Source organism: Alligator mississippiensis, chromosome 5 (assembly GCF_030867095.1).
Source record: "Alligator mississippiensis isolate rAllMis1 chromosome 5, rAllMis1, whole genome shotgun sequence".
Lineage (NCBI taxonomy): Eukaryota > Metazoa > Chordata > Crocodylia > Alligatoridae > Alligator > Alligator mississippiensis.
The window spans coordinates 116843901-116871121 of record NC_081828.1 but is presented as its reverse complement, the minus strand read 5'-3'; the positions used below and the strand labels follow the sequence as shown (position 1 = coordinate 116871121).

Sequence of the window (27221 nt, the reverse complement as noted above, 5' to 3'; positions counted from 1 at the left end):
ACTTTCCCCCCCAATCCCTCAACCAGCAAGCTGTGGGCTCTCCCTGGTCCCAGTTCCCAGCGCAGGAAAAAGCTAGTTGGACAGCCCCATACTGCAGCTTCTGGCTATCATTGTCAGCAGGCTCAGGCAAGGGGAGGTGGGAGAAGAAAGACCCCTCACCATGTGGGCCTAGCTCTGCCTGGCCTGACCTGGCCCCCTTCCCAAGACTGCAGCCAGCAAGTTTTGGAGGGGACTGTTAGGGTGGTGTAGGGATCCTTCCTTCCCTGCCCCAGCCTCTTGACAGCTGCATCCAGAAGCTGCAGCATGGGGCTGCCCAGTCTGCTTTTTGCAGTGCTGGGAACTGGGGTGAGGGAGACAGAGCTTCTCTTCTGCATGGACCCAGCCCCCAACAAGACCTGAACAATCTTGAGGGGAGCAGGGAATCCATGTGGCTTCATTTCCCCACCCCACCACCTAGTTTTGTGGGGAGGAGACAGAGCCTTTTCTGTCTTCTCTCTGTGACAGCCTGTGAGAAGTCGGTGATGACGCCTGGAGCTGAGTTGTCTCTTTCTGTTGGAATGGGATGTGTCCTGTCCCTAGAAACTCTTCTGCCATGTCTTGATGTTAGAAAGAGAGGTGCCAAGACACTATCCTTGAGAGACAAAAGATCTTTTATAGGCTCATGAGGTCAGCTCCTCTTCGCAAGGCTCCACCATTCACATACTCATCTGTAACCACACCTGATGTTCCGGACGTGTTGTTCTTTGACTATCAGACTGAAGAGTCCAGTCCCAGTCTTCTTTTCTGTTGAGGCCACTTGCCCTGTTTGGCTGCTTGGCCCGTTCTTCCCCACACAGGTCCCAAGACAACTGTTCCCGGTTCAAATCCCACCCTTAACCTTCAGAATCGGCTGGACTTGCCCTTCTTCAGGGTGTAATCTCATCCCAGTCTCCTTGCTTCTTTAGGATCCTGAAAAGGTTATCTTCACCCCTCAGGACTGAACACACCAATGGGGAATTCTTTGTCTCATCGCTGGCTCTCACCAGGTAAGTTGGAAGCTGGGACTCTCTTCTGAGTCCTAGGGTTGGTCCCTCCTCATGCTGTCTCTCTCCCTTCACCATGTCTTCTCCCCTCTTTTCTTCTTGGGACCAATGCTGACTGCACTCTCGGCATCCCTTAAAATTTCTCTCTTGGACCAGCTGTGCTTGCTGTGGCAGCGTGTGATTTGCTGTCTTCCTGGCTTCCCAGCTGTTCCCTCTTCACTGCAGCTTTTTTCATCTCCTTGGCCATGTCTTTCTCCCTGCTCTGGGCTTGAGGTGAAACAGCTGGGTTTGCCACGGCAGCCTTTGATCTGCCATGGCCTCAGCTGTTTTCCCTGCTGAGCCAAGGCATGGTGTTCTTCCCACTTGGGCTTGCCACAGTTCACCTTTTGTCTGGGTTCTCCCCTGGTAAGTTTATTTTCTTTGTTTCCTCCTTCGTTATCATGACAGGATGTTTCTGCTACCTTGTCACACAGCCCAGTGCTGGGGCTGGATTGGTGTTTGCTCAAAGCAGACAAGCACTGGCTGAGGCTAGCAAGCTGCCAAGCAAGGGGCCCCTGGGATGGCATCAGAATTCCATCCACATTGAAGCACAGCAGATGTGGTACACATGTTACAAAAATACTCTAAGCTTAAGTGCTTTAGTCTAATACTGCATACATTGAGGGTTAACTTAGAGCAGGATCTGCCATTTTTAAAGCACTTTAAGTGCCATGAACATCTGTTCTTAAAGCACTTCCTGCATTCTTAATGCACATTAAGTATAACATCTTCAACTGAAGAGAACAAACTGTCAGAGTAACAGTAAAGCTGCAGAGATAATCTGGAATGTTGCAGTGGGATTGCAAGATGTTCCTTCTCATGTTCAGGGACTTCCCAGTTTGCAACTAAAATCTAATAAAAAATCTTACAAATTAAATAGAGGTAGATGGATGACTAGATTCCTGGGACAGTTTGAGTAGAATCTCAGAGGGGTAGAGAAAATAACAGCTGACATCTTCTCTGCTGTTCCTTTAATTAGTGATCAGACTGGGCACTAATTCCTGTTATTATATGGCCCTTAAATGTCTCCTCTTTTGTATATCCCAAGAATTAATATAAAATATCATAAACTTTTATAGCAGTTTTTTTATTGGATATTCTTATTGCATTTAAGAATCTTGGTGATTTTCAGTTCCTGTGAAAACTGAGAGGGAGAAGCAAAGGAAAGATGAACTATGTAGTTTTAGGTTTATTTTTGCTGCCTCATGGGATTGAGTTCCTTTATGTTGATATGATGATGACTTTTCACATGTATTTGGATTAAAACTTGGTTGTTTTCTCAATTTGAACTTTTAGAGATATCATAATGCTTCTAGCCATATTTTTGGCTAATTGTCTTTGTTATCTTTTATCTCATTCACATTTACAAATGTTTTAAATGCAAATGTAAGAACTTCTCTTTTCCCCTCCAGTTAATTAAATTCTTTTTTGGAAAAATGCCTCACTTTATTAATATATGAGAAGGGTTTGAAAATGCACAAAGAAAAAGAAGAATTCTGATTAGCTAAAAACAATACCACAAATCACTTGGGGGCAATACTGAAACCTGTTCATAAAGTATGGTTCTTGTTTTAGAAATCCAAATTATTGGGTGTTTATGCAAATGCTCTGGAAGGTGGGGGAAGGCACTTTAATTGGAGCAGCTCTGAGAGCTGTTCCAATTAAAATGCCTGGAACATCACATGTACTGGCATCCCCATGCTAAAAAATGGCAACAGGGGTGCTTTAACTAAAGCTGGTCTAACAAATGTTAGTTAAAGCACCCCCGCTGTCTTTTTTTAGCATGGGGATGCTGACGCTGGAGTCTGCTGGCATGTGGTAAGTAATGTTACCATGTTACTGCAGACTTGATTAATCAAGTCTACTCTGATGCACTGTAATTTCTTTTGGCAACGAGTCTGATAAGTTGCAAAAGTGCCTGGTTATACCTTAAATCCTTTTTAAAATGCACCTTTTGAAAATATATTTCTGTATCTGCGATTTGTGTCCACTCCTAATTTTTAAGCAATCTATCTTAAAAAGTCATATTCTCCTTTCTGAGGTCCAAGGCAATATAATTTCATGACTACTGTTGCAAAATAGCAGCAATCATTTTATCATGTTGAAAGGACTCATTCTAGATTTCTCTCTCATGATGACTTAAACTTACGCCTTTGAAGATATAACGTAAGATTTACAAAAGGACCCAAGTTTTGATTTTTAAAAAAAATGGTTTAGCTGCTTGGGAGCCCAAGTTTCATCAAAGTTGATGGAACGTCAGCTCTTATATTATTTAGGTGCTTTGGGTAAATTTTATTTTCAGACTCTATTTAAGAACCACATTCCAATTCAGTCCACTTCTTGAACCGTCAGTTGGCTAGGCAGAGGTTAATAATGGTTGCCAACCAATACAGTCCTGGGCCAGTCAGGTTAATTTGCTCAGGTTGTTAACCTTAAAGTTGTTGCTTCAGTTCTGTATATCCTGTGCAGGCTTCCTCAGGGTTCACTTCTGTTCCTTTGCCTTGTGGTTTCCAAAAGCAGGTTTGCCTTACATACCTGTTATCCAGCATTCTCAGAATCTGGCCAAGATAGGTCCATCTTTTCTCCTGTGCTATTTGCACAGATATACGTGGCCAACTTATTGATACAGCCTCATGCATCCAGGCTCAGAGAATGTCTATTGTGATTGGTGGAGCCCATCCACCAATCGGGTAACTGTTGGGAGGGGCTTCGCCCTGCCCCTGCTCCGGGTGAGAGGAAAAAATATAGAAAAAGCCTCAGACCTAGTTCAAGACTGCACTCCTCTCATCTGGCAGAACTTTGCGGGGTGGAACCTCCAAAGAGAATAAAAGGAGCTGTATGCCCAGCATGCAGCAGATGCGTCGAAGGACAAAGAAGCAAGCAGAGCTATGAAGAGCTGGGGAGAGCTGCCCAGCAGGAGTTTCCAGTTGCCCCAAAGACTCCCTTTACTGGAAAGACTCAGCAATTGTCCCTGACTCCAGACAGTACATGGAATCCAGACCCTGGGAGCTGCTTGAGGTAGCCCAGGTCTGCAACCCCACTTGGTAAGTGTCATGGGCTCAGTGCAGGCAGTGCTGCATGGCAGGTCCCAAGCAGGGACCAAGACCCTGGGAGTCATTTGAGGCAGCTTGGGTCCATTACTCTTGACATGTAGCCAGGATCTCGGTGCATGGATAGTTCACAGCTAGTTCTCCTGTGGGGGACCAAGCCCTGGTGTTGCATAGGGTGGCCTGAGCCTCTGACTCTGGGCAAAAGGCTGAGCCCTTGGTGCACAGGGCCATGGGTGGGTGAGGGCCCAGGAGGCTCCTGCCAGATAGGAGCAACATGCCTGCGGGCAAACACCATCCACCTGGGACCCTTGGAATCCTGAGTTGCTCAGGGAAAGGGATTCCCACAGGGGAGGGGGAGTTACCCAGGTGGTAAGGCTGAAGGGGAAGCCTAGACAAGAGAAGGTTTCCGTAGGTCAAAGGGTGCTCCGAGCTCCGAAGGGAGAGTCCTAGAGATCTTGTTGGAGCCTGGGGAGCACTGAAGGGTTATAGGTACCTGATATTGCTGTGCCTCATATTTTGTATATTATTATATTTGTAAATTTATAGTTACAAGATCCTCGCTGGGCCTTTGCTGGACCCTGTACCAGCTATTTGCATTTAGTGATTGTTCAGCTATACTTACCTACACATGCCTGTACTTATTTGTTGTCCTCCTATATTCCCCTATGTTTATCAGTTTTTAGACCTGCCATTTACCTGTGCAGGCCTGAGCCCTATTTGAGGTAGCATATATCCTTGGGATATAGCATCACATAAGAATTGTGATAATTTTGATATTTTTAATATACTGTGTAATATTGCACCTTATATTTTGTGCACCTCTATATTTGTGTATTAGTGGCTTAATAGAGTCTATAACCCTGGTTGTGGAATCTGCTGGGACCCCCTTTGCTATTACTTACCTGTGTTTACCTGTCACTTACCTCAAACCCCGGTGGTGGTAACCCATTATAGAGAATAAGGTTTAAAGGTATATATATAACTAGAATACGCATGTATGTATGTATAAAATCTGGAACTTAACTATATACAAATTTATTATTAGTTACATAAAAAGATAAAGATAACATAAATATAACATATGTACAGATATATATGCTATAGACTAGAGCTATTGGTGCAGCTCTTAAAGAACACATCACATCACATATAAATTGAACAATGGAAAAGTTCCATGAAAAATCAGACATCTCTTGAAGAATGTTCAACTACAGCAAAAGCTCTGTTATCCAGCACCCATGGGAGATGAGGGGTGCCAGATAACCAAATATGCCGGTTACATGAGAGGCCCAAACAGGCTTCTTTGCCTGTTTGGACTGCTGCCTCTACTGCTGCATCTGGTGTGCCGCTACCCCTCCCACCATGTCAGTGTGCTGGGGGACAGAGAGGGGGGGCCCCATGTAGGCTGCTTTGTCCCAGGCCATGGGGGCTCAGCAAAAACAGAAGTGCCACAGGGCGTACTTCTGGTTTTGCTTTTGCCATGGCAACCAGCATGCTGTTAATGGAGCATGCCAGTTTCTAAAGTGCTGGATAACGTAGCTTTTACTGTATGATAAAAGAAGCATACACACACAGAAAAAAAACATTTAGTTCAGTTCTGACAACACATATCGGTGCTTAGTTTTCAGTTTACAAGGAGCAAATGAGTGTCTGCTTGCAGAAAAGTAAGTACATCCTTGTCTGCAACTTTGAGACCTAAAAAAGCAAAGAGAATGGCTTGACTGTACAGACAAATTATCTCCAGTGAAAGACAGATGCTCTTTGAATTGTGATGCCCTGATTTAGTCAGGAGCATTTCGATTTGATGTGATCAGAGCTGCAGGTCCAGTAGCCTAAGAGAAAAAAAAAACCCAAGCAAAAAGGTAGAAAGAGAAAGTTGGCTTGTAGTCTGGATAATAACATCATGTTGCTTAACTTTTTTTTTTTTTTTGAGTTAGTACTATGAACATTCCTTACTCTGTATGATTTGTTTGGTTTGGAATGATAAATAATCTTCTTTAAACTCTAGCCAGCAAGGATTCTTTTTTAAACTTCCTTCCACTGCATTTTGATTTGTCTTTTACCATTGTATTTTTGAGAACTAATATATACACTGTGTCTCATAAAATTATTCTAAAATTTGAAGGGCATTGGAAGCTGTAGTTCACTACTGGTCTGGGAAAATCTCCTGCAGCTCCACATAAATATGGGTTGGCATATAGTTTAGCCATCAGCTGTATTTATTGCAGATAACCATTTAAAATAAGTAGTCATACAATTATTTGTATTAATAATATTAGTCAGTATTATATTTTGTTAAATGCTGCTGATGTGTTCAGCAAAGCATGGGACATAAATAAAATAATCCAGGAACAAAAGGTATGGCTCTAAAAACCCAATCCTACAAAGATGTGTTTATTTTTTAAGCATGCAATTTTTTGTCATGTTGATGAAATATGACACCATTGTCTTAAATGGAAATGTGTTGAAATCCATAAACCTTCCAAATCTAGTTCAGTGGGACTACTTTTTCTCCAGGGTCTGGTTCTACTGTGTTTTTGTTTGTTTGCTTGTTTGTTTTCTCTTGTATGCTTTACATCCCAGAGGATACAGCCTAGATATGCACAATTCAACCTCGTTTATAAGAGCTTTTCTTTTTTGTTTGTATGGCAATATTTCAGCAAGACTGTGTCCATGACTCAAGTTGTGTGCCTATATGTTTGCTGAATAATCAGTCTACACTGGCAGAGTTCCACTGAAATAAATGCTTGAAGGGTCAAAGGCCTGATATAAAAGACAGTGAAGTAACGAGCCGCTCCCACTGACTTTGGAACAAGCCCAGAATAAGGATTTGTACATGCTTTCTGCCCTGGGTGTCATGAATCAAGTTTTGGTTCTGACTTTTACTAGCTGTCATTTTGGGTGAAATCCTGGGCCCAGTGTGACTTTTGCTATGACTTAAACGAACTGTGGATTTCACACGGATGAGAAAACATCGATCCTTTCTTGGTGCAAAGGCAAGGAAGCTATTGCAGGCTGTGCTTGTAAAAATATGCTTTGCTAACTTATGCAGCAGTCAACATGGTAGTGTTGTTCTAGACTTAATTAGCTATGTTGTTTTTGCAATGATATATTTTGATTTCAATTAAACAATCATTAAAAATAAATCTGAACCTCCAGTCATGGTTTTTCTTCCCCAATCCCTAGTTTTTAAAATACAAGTGGAAAAGAAATAGCATTGGAAAATGTTGCCATACCTTCTGAATGACATTTTGAATAGGAAACAATAACATTTATTTCTTAGTAATAATGTATAATTTAATCTAGACTATGTTTACTCTTATTCTTATGCTGTCTACATTTTAAGCCATCAACCTTTTCATAAATCATTTGCAACAAAGTTACAAAGCATAAAGCATTCTTTAAGACTAATACCACACAGCTGATGAAAAAATAGCAATCTGCTATTCTGGATTTAGCTTTTTATATTTATTTTTATTTACATAGATATAAAATTCATCTGACCTTTACAAAATTTAATCAGATTTCAAACTAACAACAAGACATTAAAAAAAGTCAGTTTTTATCTACCACATCCCATGAAGATTATTCAAACTTTTGTTTTGGATGAAAATGCATGCTCTTAATCTTAAATTCGTTGACCGCATATAAACCTTCAGTATTGATTAGCTTGAATATTAGATCCAATGAGAGAGAAAACAGATATCTATATCTATCAATATCTGTTTTCTCTCTCATTAGCTCTAATATTCAAGCTAGTCAATAGGGAAGATATATATTAATATATGTAAATTTTTTTAAGATTCCAACCAGAGGAAAACTTTTATGAACATTTCCCTTTAAAAAATCTTGACTATTTATTTTGGAATTTAAAAAATGTAAACTACTTTCTGCAAATCAAATAGGAAAAACTTCAAGTTACAAAACATTTTCAACCCTTTTTTAATGTGATGGAGGCAATTAGACCAGTAACTCTGTAATTGCTAGCTTTGTCTATGACTAGAAAAAAAATGATTTGACAGAAGGGAAAAACAAACCAATCCTTTTCCCCAATGCTTCTCATAAAAAAAATTAAGTGTACTCTTTATAGTTAGGGGGAAGGTATGTAGTAACGTATCCTAAAGTTCAGGGGGTTATTTGTTTACAGAGTTTTAAGTAAAGCCTATTTCTGCTAGTGTCAGGTAAGTGTGCTTGCTAGTTGGATGATTTTTATTAAGCTACTTCCTGAGTGCAAGACAAATTAAATGGTGGAGAAAGCTAAGTAAGTACAATACTTTATGCTATAGGTTTCCAGGAAAATGGTGGGGGTTTCTTTCTTCCTGCTTAATGGTAATTGCATGTATGTCTCTTCTTAAAAAGGTAAATATTTAGGTAGGGAATGTGAAAAGTAGGCTTTGAGTTGGAAATTTATCTCCTATGATAAACACTTCCTGTAAGACACACAGTGATATATGAACCATCACTAACTGGCATGTAAATAAAGGCAAAATTCTAACAAGAACTGTTATAAATCACAAGAGTAAAATAAAGTTTATTCTCTGTACTGTCAAGCTACTCTTTACTACAGATCTCCAAAAACACTTATAAATGGATCTAGTGGAATTAACCTAACAAAGAACTGTGAACTTAAATTTCTGTAAACCAGATTTTGTGTTCCAGTTAGAGACTATGACTAAACAAATGACAACAAATTGGCCAAAAGTTATAAGCAAATATCTAAGCAGTAAGCTTTGCAAGTCACAACAGTATGCCGCTTTCCTTCCTGACTGTTTAAACAGAGCATAATCAATCAGCTCTGGTTTGTTTGAACAGGCTGCAGAGTTAATAATTCCATGTAGACAAAAATGCAAGGGTCTTACAAATATAGTATAAATAGGGGAAAATAATTGAATTCTCTGTAGAAATGTGTGCTTCTAGAATGCACCCTCTACACTGTCGTCAGAGATGTGGTTTGCAGTATGTGAAAGAATACCCAAACTAGCATTAATTTAGGTACCAATAGCATGAAGACCTAGTGACATGGTTTTAGCATGGACAGTTTAAGCCTTCCCAAAATAAGTATTTGACCAGCTACCCAAATTCACAATTATCGTTGCTGCATCTTGAATGTCACTGGAAAGCAAAACAGGCCAACTCATTTACATGTACTTGGATGGTATCTCTGACTGCATTACTGTTGGTTGTAGCCATGTTGGTCTAAGGACACACACCAAAAAAGCTGCATTATACAGCCAAGCCCTCTGATATCACTGAATTTGTACTGAGAATACCTCTGAAATCTCAAAAGGGCCTTCACCCAACAAGGACACTCCTCCATAAAGATAGATCACACCACCTGGATACCACATGAAGAATTGCTGCAGTACAAAAAGAAAATCCCCACAAATTGCACACCATTATTTATGACATACCATCTTTCCTTGGACCGTATATGGGAAACCCTCAAATAATTGCAACCCATACTAAAAGAAGGCCCAGTTCTCAAAGAGATCTTTTCAGAACCACCCATCCCAGCCTTAAAAGCAGCACCAAACCTCTCTAATCTCATCACCAGTAGCAAACCTGCTATGGGCCAAACCACACCAAATGGATTCAGACCATGCCAGGGCAAGAAATGTAAAAACTGCCAACACATCTCCACCAGTCCTACAATAACTACACCCAACAACAGAACCAGCACCATTCCTGGATCTTACAGCTACACCTCCAGAAATTTAATATCTCATCCAGTGCACCAAATGCCCTGATGGAAAATATATGGGAAAAACCAAACAACAACTGTATACCAGAATGAAATGTGAAAATCTGGAACTTATGGTTCAGAGATGATACCTTTTATTAGACTAACTAAGAAATTAAAAAAAAAAAGTCTTTTTCTGTAAGCTTTCAGGCTTACATGCCCTTCATCTGGTTCAGGGAAAATTAAAGACGGTAAAAAGTCCCCAGAGGTAGGAAATAAACTTCATTTTTGCCAGAGGAAGTTGATGACGGAAGTCTGTCCCTCTGGGTCCATGCAAGTGTCTCTGTGAGTTGCTCTTTGTTGTATAGATCAGGCAGGATTACTTCCCTGTTGGCATCAGATGGCATTCAAGGAGGTTTTAGAAATGTTTCTTGTTGTTCAGCAATGAAGTTTAAAATCCAAAATCCAGAATGAACGCACAGAAAAAATCCATCCATCAAAGACAAAAATATCTAATTACCTGTGGGGACACACTTTTCACAGGACAATCACTCTCTCTCCGATCTCTCAGTTTGAATCCTTAAAGGGAACTTACAAAACACCTTATGTAGACATGCCTACAAACTTCAATTCATAAATCTACTGGATACAAAAAAATAATGAACTAAATATAGAAATTGGATTTAGGGCACATTACAATCTGCCTGCCATCTGATAACTCCAGATAACCTACCTGTAGCTGACCAGTTACAGTCCTTCACACATTTTCCTCCTCCCCCCCTCCCCATCTCTATCTATTGTCTCCCAACTATCACTCATTTGCATTTTAACAGACCTGCACATTACAAATTAGCTTCTTTTCTACCTTGGAGAACACATGACACCTGCAGAGTCTCCCTGAGGAAAAGTGTTTGTGCCTGAAAGCTTGCATTGAACATTTTTCCCCAACTATTTTGGTGCTCTAATAAAAGATTTCACATCTTCCCAAAGAACCTTGCCTTACTGCAGTGTAGACATGTCCTTTGATGCAGATAAAACATTTCAGGCTAGACTGTGATTCTTCCCTTGCAAATAAGACAAAAAATATGCTCTCTGCCCTAAATCATTTGCAATCTAATCTTGGCCTTAAATGTGCTTATTTTTGTCAGTAGTGCTTATTCAGCCTTTCCCTTGCCAATTTCTCTCAGCTGCCTTCTACTTGAGAGGGGTCCGATGATACTGCAGAGGGCAGGGCTCAGTGAAACAGTAGATGTCTAAAGGTGCCGCAGCAGCTTTTAGATTACTAGGAGAGGGAGGGTGCAATGAGTAACATATTTTTCCTCTTCCCAGGTAAATAATCAGTGTTGGAAGAACATCCTCTGGCACCCTAAAGATCAAATAAGCACTGAGTTTGGGGAAGCTGTTAAGGCTTGTTGTGTGTGCCCAAAATACAGGCCAAGTCAAGCTAAAGGGCAGTATTGGTGATACAGAAAAATAGGACCCTGAAGCAAAGTAGGCATATATTTGTTTACTTTGGCTGGAAGAATTTTCTTTTCTTTTCCTAGATGATTATTCTCCCTTCCCTGAGACCACTTTAGAAGAAGATACCACAGCTAAACAGTTACTGTGCATATTAAATCCATTCTACTAGGCACATGATATCATTGTTTAATGGACATGAGTTTAAGCAGGTTTCAGTGGATATGGTTTAAAATATACCACTTCTAATCCCAGTTATCCCTCATTCACTGGATAGTATTCACTAAAACCAGTATTGTAATAAAGCACTTGAAGAAAAAAAGGATGTTGAGTCAGACTCTGATCCATTGTTAGCACTGTTAAATTATAGGACAGAATGTGAGACCACACCCTGCCTTCTGGCCTAGCCAGTGCAGGCGTTTTCCTGCCTCCCCTCCAAGGGCAACCATGTTACATGTTTGCTCTTGTAGACCAGGTAACTTGGGTATATACTCCCCTTCTCCAATTGAAGGGGATTGTTAGCTGGCAGGTGTGCTGTGGGGTGGGAACCTTAGACCGCTCAGTTTCCCTCCATCTTATAGAACAAGGCCAGGACAGTCAAGGGACTTAAATATATACAAATTTATTTACATTAACTTATCACAAGGGAAAGGAACATAGATATAAACATATGTACAATGTGTGTGCGTGTGTGTGTGTATATATATATATATACACACACACACATATGTGTGTATCATATATATATATATATTTAGATATATGATATCTAAACAAGTAACATAAAAAATACCCTCTGGGTATATGATATAAAACCTTATACCAGTGCTCCAGATACAGGTAAGTATCTGATCTGAAACACATAAACCCCAAAGATAAACTCAATTCTGAGGGGAAACCCCAATGTCCTTGGGCTTTTTCCCAAGCCCTACAAAGAAGCCAGTAACTTTAGGGGGGCCCTCTTAGTAGGATCTCCCCTTTCAGGAGCCCTTAACTAACCAGGGGGGGACTGCCCTCCTCTGTGGGAATCCTCTTTTCCCTGCAGTTCATGGCTCCCAGACCTGGAGGATGGTCCTCGTCCTCTGCGCCAGGCTGCTCTCTCACCTGCAGTGAGCTATGTGGGGGGTGCTGTCCCCTGGAACAGGGTTCCTCTATGCAGGGCTTCTGGGGTCTCTGGCTTAGCCCTGTCTGCTGGCTCAGTAGCCCGACCACTGTCTGGCTCTCTGGACTCAACCTTTTGCTATGGGCTGGAGGCCTAGGCTGCCTCATACAGCACCAGGCTCAGTCTGCTCCCAGACCCTCCGTGCAGCACCTCCTGCACCAAGCTCTCAGCTTGTTTCCACGTGTTGAGAACCTGAGCCACCCAAACACTCTAAAGGTCCTACTCTATGCACTGTCCTGTGCACCGTGTCTCTGGCCACGTCTCTGGCCGTGTCTCTGGCTGCAGAGGTTATAGACCTGAGCTGCCTCACGCCGCTCCCAGGGTCTGGACTCCGTGTGCTGTGCCGCACACCAAGAGCCTAGCTGCTGGAGCCATCCACTGTTCCCCAGTTATAGAAGTCTTCAGGGGCACTTCTGGGCTATTGCTTCACCCTGCTGAGCAGCTCTTCTAAGCCCCACTCTTCTCTGTCCCGGATGTGTTCCCCCATGCTGGGCACGCAGCTCCTTTTATATGCTCCAGGGCTCTGCCCCTGAAGTCTTCTGGACCTGAGTGTTGCAGTCTTCAATCAGGTCCACCGGGGGGGGGGGGGGTCTTCTCTCCCTCCCTTCAGGAAAGGGGCATGACTGAATTTCTCTTGCCGCCTCCTGATTTGGGGATGAGCTCCACCAATCAAAACAGCAAGATTTCAAGCCTGGGACTCAAACCAAGGTCCAAAAGGCAAGCCTGCTACACTTTCTATCTAATCTTCACAGCTTAGAGAAAACTGCAAAGGTTGGATCAGTTCTAATTTGGGCTTTTTGACTGTCTGTACTTAGCCCATGTGGCCTGAATGGTTTCAGACAGTCAAAAGCCACAGCCTGCTAAGCCTCAGTACATGCCATATCAAAACAGATGGCTTTATCACAACCTGGTAAGGGAAGCACCATATGAGATCCTCTAAGCCTGTAATTGGGTGTTATTAGTTAGAAAGTTATTTGTATGCATTTGAAAATTTGCATTATATTGATTACTCTTTCTTGTTGTTTTTGGTTGGGGACGGAAGATGTGGGGAAACGTTGCCTTTAAAAAGCAACAGCATAAACTAGTCAGAATGGAGGGGATGTCATGAAGAACTTCATTTTACTGATGAGACACTGAATGAAGCATTTCACTGATGAGACACTGAATGAAGAAGCCAAAGAATCTGAAAGAACACTCTAATAATTACTTAACGCCACTGCTATTTTTGGATTACTGCAGTTTATCCAGGCTGCTGTTGTCCCAGTTGACCCCCATGAATTGATGCACTGCCTGAACAGACAGCTAGACTGCAGAAATTACCTTCTTTGCCTTTTCAAAGGCCTATAAATGAAAGAAAAGGTACAGATAGAATATAGAGCTAAGGTTGGAAAATTGGTCTCTGAACTCTTACTTTTATGGCAATCAGGGTTTGTTTTTTTTTTGTTGTTTTTCTTTTTCTAAGTCCCACTTTTTAGACGCCTTTGTAAAATAAAGGAGTCAAAATTTCACTGAACCAAACACCTGGAAGAAAACATTCCAGCAGCCCTCCACAGAATTTTAAAAAGATATCAATGGCTCCTGCCATCCCTTGCCAAACCCTGCAATGCATATTGCATACTTAATGGCATAATTTATTATTTGCTTGATCTCCACCATTTCTGCCACTATTCAATGCTCATCCAAAATTCTATCTTAATCTACCCTTAGATAATCAGCAATTGATCTTTCCATAGCAATTTAGAATATTTTAAAATATTTATGAAGCTATGTTTGTCTAATAGGCTGTAGGAAACTTATATAAGTCTTAGCAATTAAAATGATATGTAAAGGGCTTTGATTTAGTGACCCCTTGAGCATTATGCAGTATCTACAGAATAATGTATTTAGCAGCCACTTAGTTAATATGGTAAATTAATTATGAAATGTATTTTACTGTGACCTATTTTGTTCTGTCTTGCAAGATGCAACATACACTAGATAAGGGCTAATTGATTTTTCAAGGTGCCAAAAAGCAAATGTTTTACTCATTCTGGTATTTGAAGATTAAGCATACTGAAGCATTCTAATCTGTGAAAATCAGTTATATATAAATCATGCATCATGCCCTTACCTATCCAGAAAAATCATTAATTCATTTGATTTGTCGAATTCTTTGCTTTCCTGAATTTGGAAATCTTGTGTTTAAAGTCCTACACAAAGCAGATGACATTGGGCAAGAGCAACCTGACATTCTGTCCCAGGTGATTAGGAGCATCACAAATGTACATTTTTTTGGCCATATTGCTAGGGAGCTCTCAGCCTCATACATCTTAAACAAAGTAGTATTATTGCAAATGTTCTTCAGGACAATCCTGTGAAAATAATTATTTGAGATAAATTAATTTGAAGAATGCACCGAATAATTTGCTCTTACTTCTCTCTATATCTTCCATCTGTCTCCCTCCAAAATGGTAGGTGACCTGTTGTCTTGGGGCCCAGACAGAAATGCAGCTTCCCTCTGTAACTGAGAACACTTTGCAGAAAGCACTCTGAGTTATAGTGAACTTCTGTTCAGTCTGGGGGAATCACTCTTAGTTCTAGGGGGAAGGGAATCTAGCTGCTGGCTAGGAGCCTGCACCCTATTTCCTTTAGCAACAGCCTCTTCTTTCTCCCAGCTTGTCCCTGTTTCAGAATGGGAGGGGGGAAAGGGACAGGGAGCTCATTCTAGGGGTTCCCCAGTCAGCGCTGGAAAGTGGGGTGGGTGAATTGGACTACCCTCCCCCCCCCCCCGCCCCCCTGGTAAGCTCCTATATACCTACTCCACCCTCTGGCAGGGACTGAAAAAACCCCAGACCAAACTCCCTCTGCTCCCTTCCCCCGCATTTGAAAACAGCTCAAGACTGGGAGGCAGCGCAGACAGAAGTTACAGAAGATGCTCTGTTTTGAAGCATCTTCATCTGACCCCTCATGCAATGAGGGTTCATATTTTTGCCCGATTGGCCATTTTTGAAGTGGTCTGCAGCCATGCAGTTCTTTGGTCATGGATATAGACTGCTTTCTGTGGCCAGATCGGGCAAAAATTGCCACTTCTGTCTGCACCATTGGATCCTAAGGATTGAATCCTGTCATCTTAAGGACCAAAAGCATAAACCAAAATCCACTGCTGTCAATGGAAATATTTCAGTTGGCATCTATTGGAATGGAATTGCATCAAACCCAAATCCTTGATGAGGTCCAGCTTTCCACATAACAGTATGCCATAACTGATGTGGGATAGCAAACAAAAGCTGAGGGGAGGGAAGAGAATGTTATTTTGGATCTATAATGTGGCAGGGAAATGTGAAATACAGAAGTTGTGTGGACTAGGAGGAAATTGCTTTGTATGCTGAAGCTCAACACTAAAATAAGCAGTGACTGCATATGAGACAGGATTACACAATCCTCTCCAGAGAGAAAGTTTGACAACTTAATTTAAAAAGGACATGAAATCAAGTCAAACAGATGAAATTCACCCAGAGTACAATGGGCTTTTTTTGTGCCAAGTTGTAAAATCTGTAGGCAAAATAAAAAAACAAATTTCATGGCTTTATAAATTAGATTTTGCTGACTGAGATCTGTCAAATGGGAAAAAAAAAAGTATGTTTAATTTAGCAAACCTAGCGAGAAGATACCCAAAAAGAAAGCACTTAAGGATTGGCACTGGAAGGAGACTAACAGCAGCTACATATATGACTGTGGTGTTTTTATTCCTTCCATTAGTTCAGGAGATGTTTTGTCTAATAGGTGGGTTAATCTGTGCATGGAGATTAAGAACAGCTAGGAATGCTACTGTTAGGAAAGAGGAGAGGGAAGCAGAAATGATAGCCAATTTTGTGGCTTGTAGTATCCTTATTCTGGTATGCTTGTAGGACAAGCAAAGACATACACTAATGTATATGCAAAGTGTTAGTAGATAAAATGTCCGTATATGACACCCAGGAATATTTAACATGATTCCTGGGGTGTGTGGGTATAATTAAACATGTTGTGCTACTGGCCTCCTCTGTGCTGCTCTCTACATGCAGCTATTAATATTGCTCTGTTTAGTATGCTTGATAAAGTATGTTTCATTAGTAGATCTGAAACTGTTTTCCAAAGGCAATCCAAATCATTGTTCCATTTTACAGATAATGGGATACTGAGGTGCCCCAAGGTGGAATGTTTTTGCTGAAAGTCCCCTAAGAAGATAATGGCAGATCTGGGAATAGACCTTTGGTTTCTTGAATCCCAGTGTTTGGTTCTATCAATCAGGCCCTTCCAGGTAGAATTTTTACTGCTTTAGTGAATAGAATAAGTCACTTCGTGTTTTACAAGCAATATTGCACTCCCTAGTACTATCCAAATGCATGTAGGATTTTATGAAAACTGAGGCTTCTCTTGGATAAAGCAAGATAGAAGCCCAGATATAGGAAGCAAATTGTACGGACTACATTAGGAACAGCAATAGGTGAGTACTGTTTTGCCAGCACTTACACAAAGCAGATGAAGAAAAACCATATTGTAACTAATACAGTAGAAGTTTGAGACAAATATGATCATGAATAAGGTGGGTATTTTCATACATCTGATTAAAATGAACCAAAGTATAAGTCAGTATCAGGTGTATTGTTTTACCTCATTATGTATATTTTGTATCTTTAGAGAAATGAATTAGAAATCTGACAGATTTTAACATCAACAGTTATTAAGTCAGACTGCCTACTGGCAGCAGAGTTTGAACTTGAACTATTTGTTGATATATGCTGCATCAGTGAACCAAGACATTGTAAGTATACAAAATTCTGGGAGATGTGTACCAGATAAAAAATAAAGGCAAAACAAGGAGCAAGGCCAGCAGTGTACCTACTGTGTGAAAAATCATGAGAAAAGACAAAACCAGCATATGGCTGCATATACTAATTGCAAGACAAGAAATATTTTTTGCAACCATGTGCAACTGAAGTTCAGTGATGCATAAGAAGAACATAATCTTTACTTTGTATTGCACACAAAATGAAGTGTGCAGAACTGGACCACATTCACTCTGTAATTCAAGGCCATTGCCACATAAGTAATACGTGATAGTCATAATGATTTAAAAAATCTCGGAGCTCTGGCTGTAGCTGTTATTTCCAAAGTGCCTTCTTGTTTAATTTTAAAAAGGAGAATGGCTAGCTGCCAGTCACTTGTACAGGGTTATTTTACATTTTCCTCATAGCTGCACTTATATTGGTACCTGATTTATTTTTTGCTTATTGATTTACCTCATCATTATAATGGCTGAGTGCTTCATTTCATTTAAGCAAAGTCACAGTGTAATTGAAGATTTCCATCAGTTATTCCAGGAAAGTCAGGAATATTCATGTGCTCAGTTTGTTTGCACAACACCTTGAAAAAATATGGATTGCTATATTTTGCAGGCAGACAGTGTTACTATCCATTAACCTCGTGGGTTAACTTTGAGCATGGACACCCTCACATCCAGTCAGGGTGAAATAATAGTTGCCAGGTATTTGCTAATTTTCACTGGGTGATTTGTGAATTCATTTCAGTAGTTAGGAACCTGGGAAATCCCTGTGACAGAAATAAAGTATATATTTGTGGGGAGCAATAAATGCTCCCCCTCTCACTTCCTGCTCTCCCCTCCTTTCCCATGCACCCTGTACTTCCCTTGCAATGGCTCTGGCTCTAATGGCGGGGAGGGAAGAAAAGCAACAGTGGCTCACAATGCAGGAGGAGCGACTGGGAGAGATGTCACGTCTTTTTCTTTTTTCCTTTTTTCCACCACCAGGAAACAATGATTTTTGGCACTTCATATACATGTTGGCAGCAAATAAAAAAGGAGGTGACATCTCCCCAGCAACAGTGAGCCTCCAGTTGCTGCTCCTGTGCTGCTGTTCTGCCCTGCTCCGATGCCAGAACTGGAGTTGGGAACATAAAATATTTGGGAGGTTGAAGTGCTGCCCAGGGTGCAGTGCTGGCCATCTACACCTCTGGGAAGGATGCTTTAAATCTGAGAAAGCACTGAGAGAACTTGAGCGAGCTTGAATATAGTAAAGGTCTGAAAAGGGTGCCAGACATGTTAGCACTCTCTGTAAATTCCCAATTCTGAAAACATAGGGTGAGATTAAATGTTACAATTAGACCATGTTGAGAGCACTTCCTGAGCAACCGCATATGAAGGCTCATTAATAAGTGCCAAGAGTTTTCCAGACATCTTACAGTTAAGTCACTTCAGGCCATGATTGGCCAACTGGCAGGGGCTGGGGAGAGGGGCAGCTCTGGCAGCCTCCTGGGAGGCATTTAGGAGTGCACCTCTCATGCTGGCCTTGGCCAATGCAAGCAGGCACTAAGCCTCTGCACCGAACAGTGAATATCTGGTTGGTTCATTCCTGTTCTTACTTATAGCACTTTAAGTAAAGTCTGATACAGTGCTTCTGCCAGGGGCTTTTAGAATGTCTGTACTTAGACTATATGTTCCAGTCTAAAGGACTTATATGGATGTAGTCTAACTTATTCACAGGAAACCTGGTATAAGTAACTTGGTATTGCCTGTAACTAAATCCTTGGATGATGGTGTCACTGTGGACGTAGTCTTTCTAGACTTTAAGAAGGCCTTTGACACTGTCTCTCACCCCACCCCCATCAATAACTTAAGTGACTGCGGCATTGATGCCTGCACAGTTGGATGGGTAAAAATTTGGCTGATGGGGCACACCCAGAGAGTAGAGGTGGACAGGTTGTACTCAACCTGGTGAAATATGAGCAGTGGGGTACCCCAGGGCTCAGTCCTCAGGCCCACACTGTTTAACATCTTCATCAGTAACTTGGACAAGGGGGTGGAAAGCACGCTGTCCAAGTTTGCTGATGACACTAAGATATGGGGCAAGGTGGACACACTTGAAGGGAGAGAGAGGCTGCAACTAGATTTAGACAGACTACCAAAGTGGGCAGACAAGAATAGGATGGGGTTCAACGTAGACAAATGCAGGGTGCTGCACCTTGGGAGAAGAATCCACAGCGTACATACAGGCTGGGGAGTTCCCTTCTTGAAAGCACAGAGGCAGAAAGGGATCTTGGAGTCATTATGGACTCCAAGATGAACATGAGCCACCAATGCCAGACTGCAGCCAGCAAGGCCAGCCATACCTTGTCATGCATCCAAAGGTGCATCTCAAGCCGGTCCAGAGAGGTGATACTCCCCCTCTATGCGACTTTGGTCAGGCCGCAGTTGGAGTACTGCATCCAGTACTGGGTGCTGCACTTCAAAAGGGATGTGGCCAGCCTGGAGAGGGTTCAGAGGAGGGCCACCCATTTGGTGAGAGGGCAGCAAGACAGGCCCTAGGAGGAGAGACTGAAGGACCTGAACCTGTTCAGCCTCAGCAAGAGGAGGCTGAGGGGGGACCTGGTGGCTGCCTATAAGCTCATCGGGGGGGTCAACAGCAAATAGGCAGAGCCCTTTTCTCCCCAGCACCACCTGTGGTGACAAGGAACAATGGTCATAAGCTGATGGAGAATAGGTTTAGGTTAGAGATCAGAAGGCAATATTTTACAGTTAGGGTGGCCAAAATCTGGTACCAACTTCCCAGGGAAGTGGTCCTCGCTCCTACTTTGGGCAAATTCAAGAGGAGGTTGGACGATCACCTGTCTGGGGTCTTGTGAACCCAGCATTCATTCCTGCCTGTGGCAGGGGGTCAGGCTAGATGATCTGTTCAGGTCCCTCCTGACTCTAGCTACTATGAAACTGACTTAGGCGTTGTCTGACCAGGGGTACGGGGTTTTGGAGGACCACAAATAGCCCAGTCAGGGTTGGGAGGGTAAGAAGAGTGGAACCCCAGACCTGGGGCAAGCCACTGTGGTTTCTCAGCCCTGGGGCTGTTCTTCAAATGTGTAGAAGTTCACTAGATCTGGTTAAGCCATTTTTGGTCCTAGATTGGGCCTGCCATTTTTTTGCCCAATTTAATCTCATTGAACATACGCACAGATTGGCATTTAGATTGACTTAATCCTGGTTAGGTTGATCTCAATGTAACATGTGAACAAACCCTCAGATAATTTATCACATTCTTCCCACAAGAACACGTCCTGTTTGAATATAAAGTCTGGCCTTACCTTACCATGACAACTTCAGGGTTCATAAACTAATACAAGTTCTATAACTACATTTGCCATTTTCATCAACCAGGTATATATTTTCTGTGAGAATGTAGTAAAAATTTGTCCTTGAGAAAATGGTAAATTTGATCCACTGAGAAATTTTATTAAACAAAAAAACCCCCAAAACAAACAATGAGACTCAAGAAACTCAAAATAAACAAACAAAAAACCTAACCTTTTTTTGGTTTTCCTTTTTATAATCCAAATAGCTGAAATATCAGGTTAGTAAATATGGAGGAACACATGGACATGGACACTTTATAATAGCAGATTGGAGTAAATAGCCATATAATGTGTTGAATCATAAACATTGGGTAGATAGTGCCTTGTTAAATCATCTAGAAGTTTCAAAAAGCTTTCTCTCAAGGCTTTTGTTTTGTCTTGTTTCAGAAATGGTTCAGTTAAGGAATGAAGAAAATATTTCAGATAGTACTGGCAAGATGACTGCCTGATCTCTGTCTAATTCCTCAAGCACCATTTCAAGTGAAGCTGCAAGTCTTGGGATCACAAAATTTCTCCCATAAAACATAAAATAAATTCCTGGATAAAGCTGAAACAACTAAAGATGATCCCTTTGTTCTAAAAGGTAAGAAAGGATTCAAGGGTGGAGGTTTCAGTAAGGTCAGCTTCAGGAAATGTGTGTGGGCCTCCGTACGGTCTTTGACTGTATTCCTTCAGCATCAGTTTGACAGCATTTGAAAACCTTTTCCTGTGAAATGGAAAGATCCTGAAATCATAAGAATTAGTTTTTCTTAAGGCAAAATCAGCTGGAATATGCTGTTGAGTGTAATGGTATTTTCTAGTTGCTGCAGGTGAGGGAATCTGTATTTGTGTAAATAAGGCATGGATTTGATTGAAATAATTTATTGTCCAAAATTAAATTTTTTAAAGCAGTGAAATAGCAGGGTATAGTCATAACATTTAGGAATTGCAATATATTCTAATATTATAAAAGCCTACGTCTGTCTGTCTGTCTGTCTGTCCGTAATGCTTTATTTGCACTCTAATTGGCTGACAAACAGACAATTAGAGTATAAACAAGAGTTTGAACAGGAGCTGGCAACAGTGGAGTGCTGCCATGATGGTGGGGACACAGGGGAAGGAGGGGGGGCAAAGCCAGCTCAGCTGGTCTTGTCCTCCCTGCCCTGCTCCCTGAAGGCGGGGGCAATGGCCTCACCTCCCCTGCCCTGCTCCTTGCAGGTAGTGATGATGGAGCAGATTTTGGGGGGAGGGCAACCCACTTACTCATTGCAGCTGACAGCAGTGGCAGCACAAGGGGAGTGCAGTCAGGATGCCACGGTGGAGGGGAAAAGGCCACCCGTACTGGCCTCAGCCTGCCCCTCCCTCCTTCCATTGTTGCTGCCTGCATGGCCCGACATGGGACGATGTGATGGTGATGGGGTAATAGTGGGCGCGTCACGGCAGCAGTCGTGGGAGGAGGGGATGGTGGGGAGGACTGGGCTGAGGGTGGAGAGAAGCCGGGCCACCACAGTGGGGGGAGCAGTGGGCCTGGGCCAACCCAGCAGCAGTAGCAGTTGGGAAAGGAGTGGGACTGAACCCAAGGGGAGGAGAACCTGGCCCACCGTGGCAGTGGGGGGGAGCAGCGGGCCTGGCCCGACACAGCAGCAGCTGGGGGAGGGGAGGAGCGGGCCTCCTTTCCTCCTCGGGCCCAGTCCAACTCCTCTCCTACCTCCCTTCCCCTGCATCAGCCCTGAGCCCACTCCTCCCATCCCTCCACCACCGCTGGGTCAGTCCGGGCCTGCTTTTCCCTCTGCCCTCACTGCGGTGGCTCAGTTTCTTCCCACCATCAGGCCCGTCCTCCCCCACATTGGCCTGGGCCTGCTCCTCCCTTCCCCCTGATGCTGTGCTGTGGAAGGGGGCAATAGGCCCAGATCCCAAGCAGCAGAAGGGAAGGGGGGGAGTGGGCCTGGATGGGGGGACGGGGCTCTATCCCCACCCGCTCCCACCCCCCATCATTCTTGATGGGCAATTGGCTAGTGTGTGTGTGTGTGTGTGTGTGTGTGTGTGTGTGTGTGTGTGTGTGTGTGTTGACCTGTTTTAAACATTTGCAAAATTTAAGAATTATTTCATTTATGTTTTTATAAGGGGTCTCATCACATCATGGGGCCGTGATTGTCTACCAACAGATTTCATCTTACTGCAGTTAAATTCAGTGGAAATTAGACTGGTATTATGCCTGGTGGAAAATTTCTCTCAAGGGTTACTTCAAGATATAACTTCAAGCAGTACAAGGAATTCCTGAAGCAACACTAGCTGGCATGCCTAACTCTGGTCGAGATTTTTTGCGCTATGAATTGATGTGTTGCTTCCCACTTATTTTATATTCTTGAAGTTTATGCCTAGTAATAAATGAAAATGTCTATGTTATGCTTAGGGAAAGAACCACCCTGTTCTTCCTATTAAATAGCTAATGAGTGCATTTAAAGAAGAGTTATAATTCCTTATCATTCTGCCAATCCTGTTAAATACTTTCTAACTATTGAAGGGTTTTGAGGAAATAACATGTGGAGCAAGAATGATAGGATTATTACTGAGATGGAAGGGATATCAAGGGTTATCTGGCTCAATCATGTGTGTGAATAGAGGAATGCAATTCATAAATCATGCTTGACCAATGCTTATCCAACCTCCTTGAAAAAACCTTTAGTGAAAGATATTCCACAACTTCCCTGGGCAGTCTACTTCACTGCTTTACTGCTCTAATCATAAGGATTTTTTTCCAGAGATTAGTCTAAAGCTGCTTTGCCGCTTTATATCCTCCCTTCTGCAGCAGAAGGGCAAGACTTTATGGCAGTCTTTCATGTATTTGAAAACTACTATCCTACCCTTTCTTAATCTCCTTTTCTCCAAGCTAAACATACCTAGTTCTTAATATTTTCAGCAACCTAATCTGTCTGTCTTCTGGAAAAGTTCAACTTTTTTTTTTAAATTACCTTTACATTTTAAATTACCTCCTAAATTTAAATGTTTTAAATTACCTCTTCCTTTTTCCTTTTCCTGGAATTATCACTGAATATTTCTGGTTTTCAGGTCTTTTAAAGTTGTTTTTTTTTTTGTTTTTTTGTTTGTTTTGTTATCCATTTGCATTACAGTTTGAGTCCAGTTACAAACACCACTACATCAATCTCTGTTCTCTTTTATGTGGTATAATATATATTGTCTCTTCATCTTAATGCAGCTTCTAGTTATCTTGCTGATGGTAAGCAAAATTCTGGCTCCAATGAAATCAGTGTGGATTTTGACACTGGTTTCACTGAGATCAGGATTTCACCCAACATGTGAGGTCAAGATTTCACCCAACATGCACCTACTGCCTTATGTTATGAATCCTATGAAGTCATGCCTTCATCAAGATTATTGAACAGTACTGATTTAACTGACGTAGAGAATTTTGTATAATCTAGAATTTATTACTTGCTTTTTGGTTTGGAGGTAACAGCAACTTGCACATCCTGACTGGAAATAGCTGTAGTGGAAGGGGTAAAACAGAAATGAATAATCATCAATTCTCTAGGTTTAATATTAAAAAATAACCCAGGCTAGTGTGTAGTAGGAACACTGGGAAATACTTGTAAATTGTGTATGTGAAAGTAGGAATTAATTTTTGATTGCCATCTTTTTATTTGGGAATTTTAACAGTCTATTTTCCATGGTATGAAGGGCAAGGTACCGTAATTGGTTGGCACATGTTTTTAGGTAAAATGTTTAGTTCTTACTGATGTAGATTCTTGTGGTAGTACCAGTGTACCATACCTGCAAATGTTTAGTCCCAATAATTGTCATTTAGGCCATGTCTGCCCAACTTTTTTGTGTCTGGGGGCCTCAGGTTCCACCAAAGGTGTGATCCATTTACAGTATGTTGATCCATTTTCTGCAGACCTCACAAGGAATGTATCAGGGACATATCTGCCCTCTCCCCTCCCTTCAGGATTCCTTCCCACTACATGGGCTGCCCTGATGGCACATGGAGTCTGTTGGTGGCCCAAAACCCCCTCCAGATCCTCATGCAGAATGCCCCCACTACCATGCAGTCCCTTGTTGGCAGTCCCCGTCTCCTGCTCACTCTGACATTTTTAGCAGGAGAAATGAATGGCTATCTATTGGTTTAGATTCTACCTAGAATCTGCTTGTCAGCCAGGGTAGGTCCAAGAATATTGATGTCACCCACTCCTGGCAAACTACTTTGCTCCTTAAGAGAGCAGCATTCATTTCTGTTGTCCAAAGCTCTTAAGGTAAACCTGCATAGAGAGCCTTATGGCAGTCTAATCCTGTGGTGAAATAGCCTGGATGACAATAGCAAAGTCCATATTGAAAAGGAAAGGTTACAATTTTCTGGCAAGAGGCAGGTGATAAAAAAAAAAAAAAAATCTACTGAGTTATTGTTATAATATGATTGTCAGATAGCATGACTCACCACCAGTTATGAACCCTGCTAAGTGATGGTGGAGGTAACTTTTTAATTAAAGAGATTGGTGTTACTTTTCCCATCTCCTCCAGTCATTACCAGTAGCAGTTTCATACCACCATAGTTATCATTTCTGTTGTAATAGGGAAAAAAAGAAAATATTACTTGAGGGCAGCGTGTACTTTATTTTTTGTTGAGTTTCATAACAGTTTTTCCTATTGAATGAGGAATTGCAGTTGTCAGGTTAAAAATAAGCTTCTCCTGCTGAAAAATAAAATATAGGATGGTAACTGAAGAGGATAATGGTGTTCAAATGTACAGAGAACAATTTGTCAGCCCACAGAAGTGTACCTTCTACAGTATTTCCATGGAAATCACTTTATCACACATATTTATTTTCTCTCCCAGCCATCACCCTGTTCTTGCTAAGACCACATTTTACACCTGAGAGGTCAGTTTCTGCAAATCTAGTATTCAAGAGAGAAAAGATAATTTTCTAGTACGTCACCATCTAATTCTTGGCGGGTAGGTACGACAGGGGACAGTAGAAAAGTATTTTAAATAAGTGAAATTGGCCACCATCTTGACATTTTGTGACAGATTCTCATCTGGTACAAATTGTTATAGTGCAATTCACCACCTAAAGATTGCCTCCATCTGGGGAAATATGTGCCCAATGTAATTATAGCTTGGCAATGAATGTTATTTCTACTGAATGAATGAAGGAAAAACAATAACATTGAATAGTTACTCTATGCATCTAGAGTGATCTGTTTTTAACTAGATTGATACTAAAGTCACATAATTGCTTTGTATCCAGTCAGCTTTCAACAGCATCCTCGAGCAAACATTGGCACTTGAACAGAAACTTCTATTAATAGAAAGCTGACACTTAGAAAACTGATACCATTCACTGTATGTGCAGCACAAATTTAATGAACTTCTATATTAACTGCCTTAAATTCTTTTAAAATAAATTTTAACCTCCTGGGTTATGCCCACAAGCTGTGTAACATGTGTATTTGACTACTATTTAACATTATATTGCATTGCTTCATTATAGACTGCCACCTGTAATGACTTTTGAGAACAATATGAAAAATCATATTAAGAGTTGTTTCAATCTTTTTAAGTGTTTCACTTTTGTAAGGGAATAATATGACAATGAGTAATGAATCCATAGGAAACATACCACACCATTTAAAAACAAGATTGTAAAATGATGTTTAGGTGAAAGACAGTAAGTGTAGTTAGCTAATGCTATTGTTCTTTTGTTTGTTTGTTTTTTTGTTTTACTGTATGTAAAACTGGTTTATCTCCAAGTTACACAATGACCCAGGGTCTAATTAAAGAAAAGAATATCTAAGATGAAGTTTTTCTTATTCATACGTAGAAACAAACTTATTCCTAAAGCAAAACTTATTCCCCCGTTGTTCTCCTGCTACATCTTGTTTTTATAAGATGTGGGAGGTTCCCATGTGATCTGGACTCATTTGGTAATGCTCCTGACAGACATGCCTTGGGGCTCCACCTCCCCTACTCCCGATCTATACACCAGCCTGTTGGTCTCTGGCTGTGTGGTTGATAGTCTGGGCTCTCCCATGATCCAGTGTATCATCTCACGCTGGTTGCACTGACTGCATGTTATAAGCAGGTTAACTGACCAGTGGAGCACCTTTGGGTCTGCTGGGGAATGGCTGGGGTTAGTTCCCTCCCACGCTCTGTCTGTGAGACTTAAAACCTGTGGAGGAGTGGTCTTGTACTCTGAGGCCATCTCCCATGGCTATATGGGTCTTCTGAGCCTGCCCAAGTATAGTCCTCTTCCCTAGAGTCCCTGGGAGCTTGGCTCAAGTTCAGGCAGCAAAAGTATAAGGCCTTGCTTTCAGGCCAGAGGAGAAATTAACATACTTAAACAAAGAAGACAGTGTGACAGTGGTCTTCCTCCCACTCATGAGTCCCTGTCAGGTACTGGGCCATCGGATCCTTGGTCCCTTTCTCTTGAGTAGTCCTGGACATCACTTCCCTGCGAAGCTGTGTCCGCCTCTAGGATGTCCCCAGCATCTCCAAGATGTGGTATGGCCGGATGTTCTGGCCATGACCCTGTAGCTGCCTTGCCGCTTATGCCACCTATCTCCCTGTCTCACACTGGCTTTTAAATGTACTCCCTGGTGCCAGCAGATGACATCACACTCCTGCATCACTCCAGCCATATTGAAAGTATGCTAATAAA

General features: G+C 41.8%; 1 long non-coding RNA gene across 2 annotated transcripts in view; it reads left to right on the top strand.

Moving 5' to 3' along the window:
• The first annotated feature begins 3700 nt into the window (after positions 1–3700).
• Positions 3701–27221, top strand: part of LOC109282226 (uncharacterized) — an 87921-nt gene continuing 64400 nt past the window's right edge. The window contains exons 1-2 of one of the 2 annotated variants that reach the window (XR_002089149.2): positions 3701–4105; positions 20956–21151. This is a non-coding gene — a long non-coding RNA (uncharacterized LOC109282226). The remainder of the gene's footprint in view (positions 4106–20955; positions 21152–27221) is intronic. The other variant, XR_009462521.1, reaches the window with a different exon arrangement.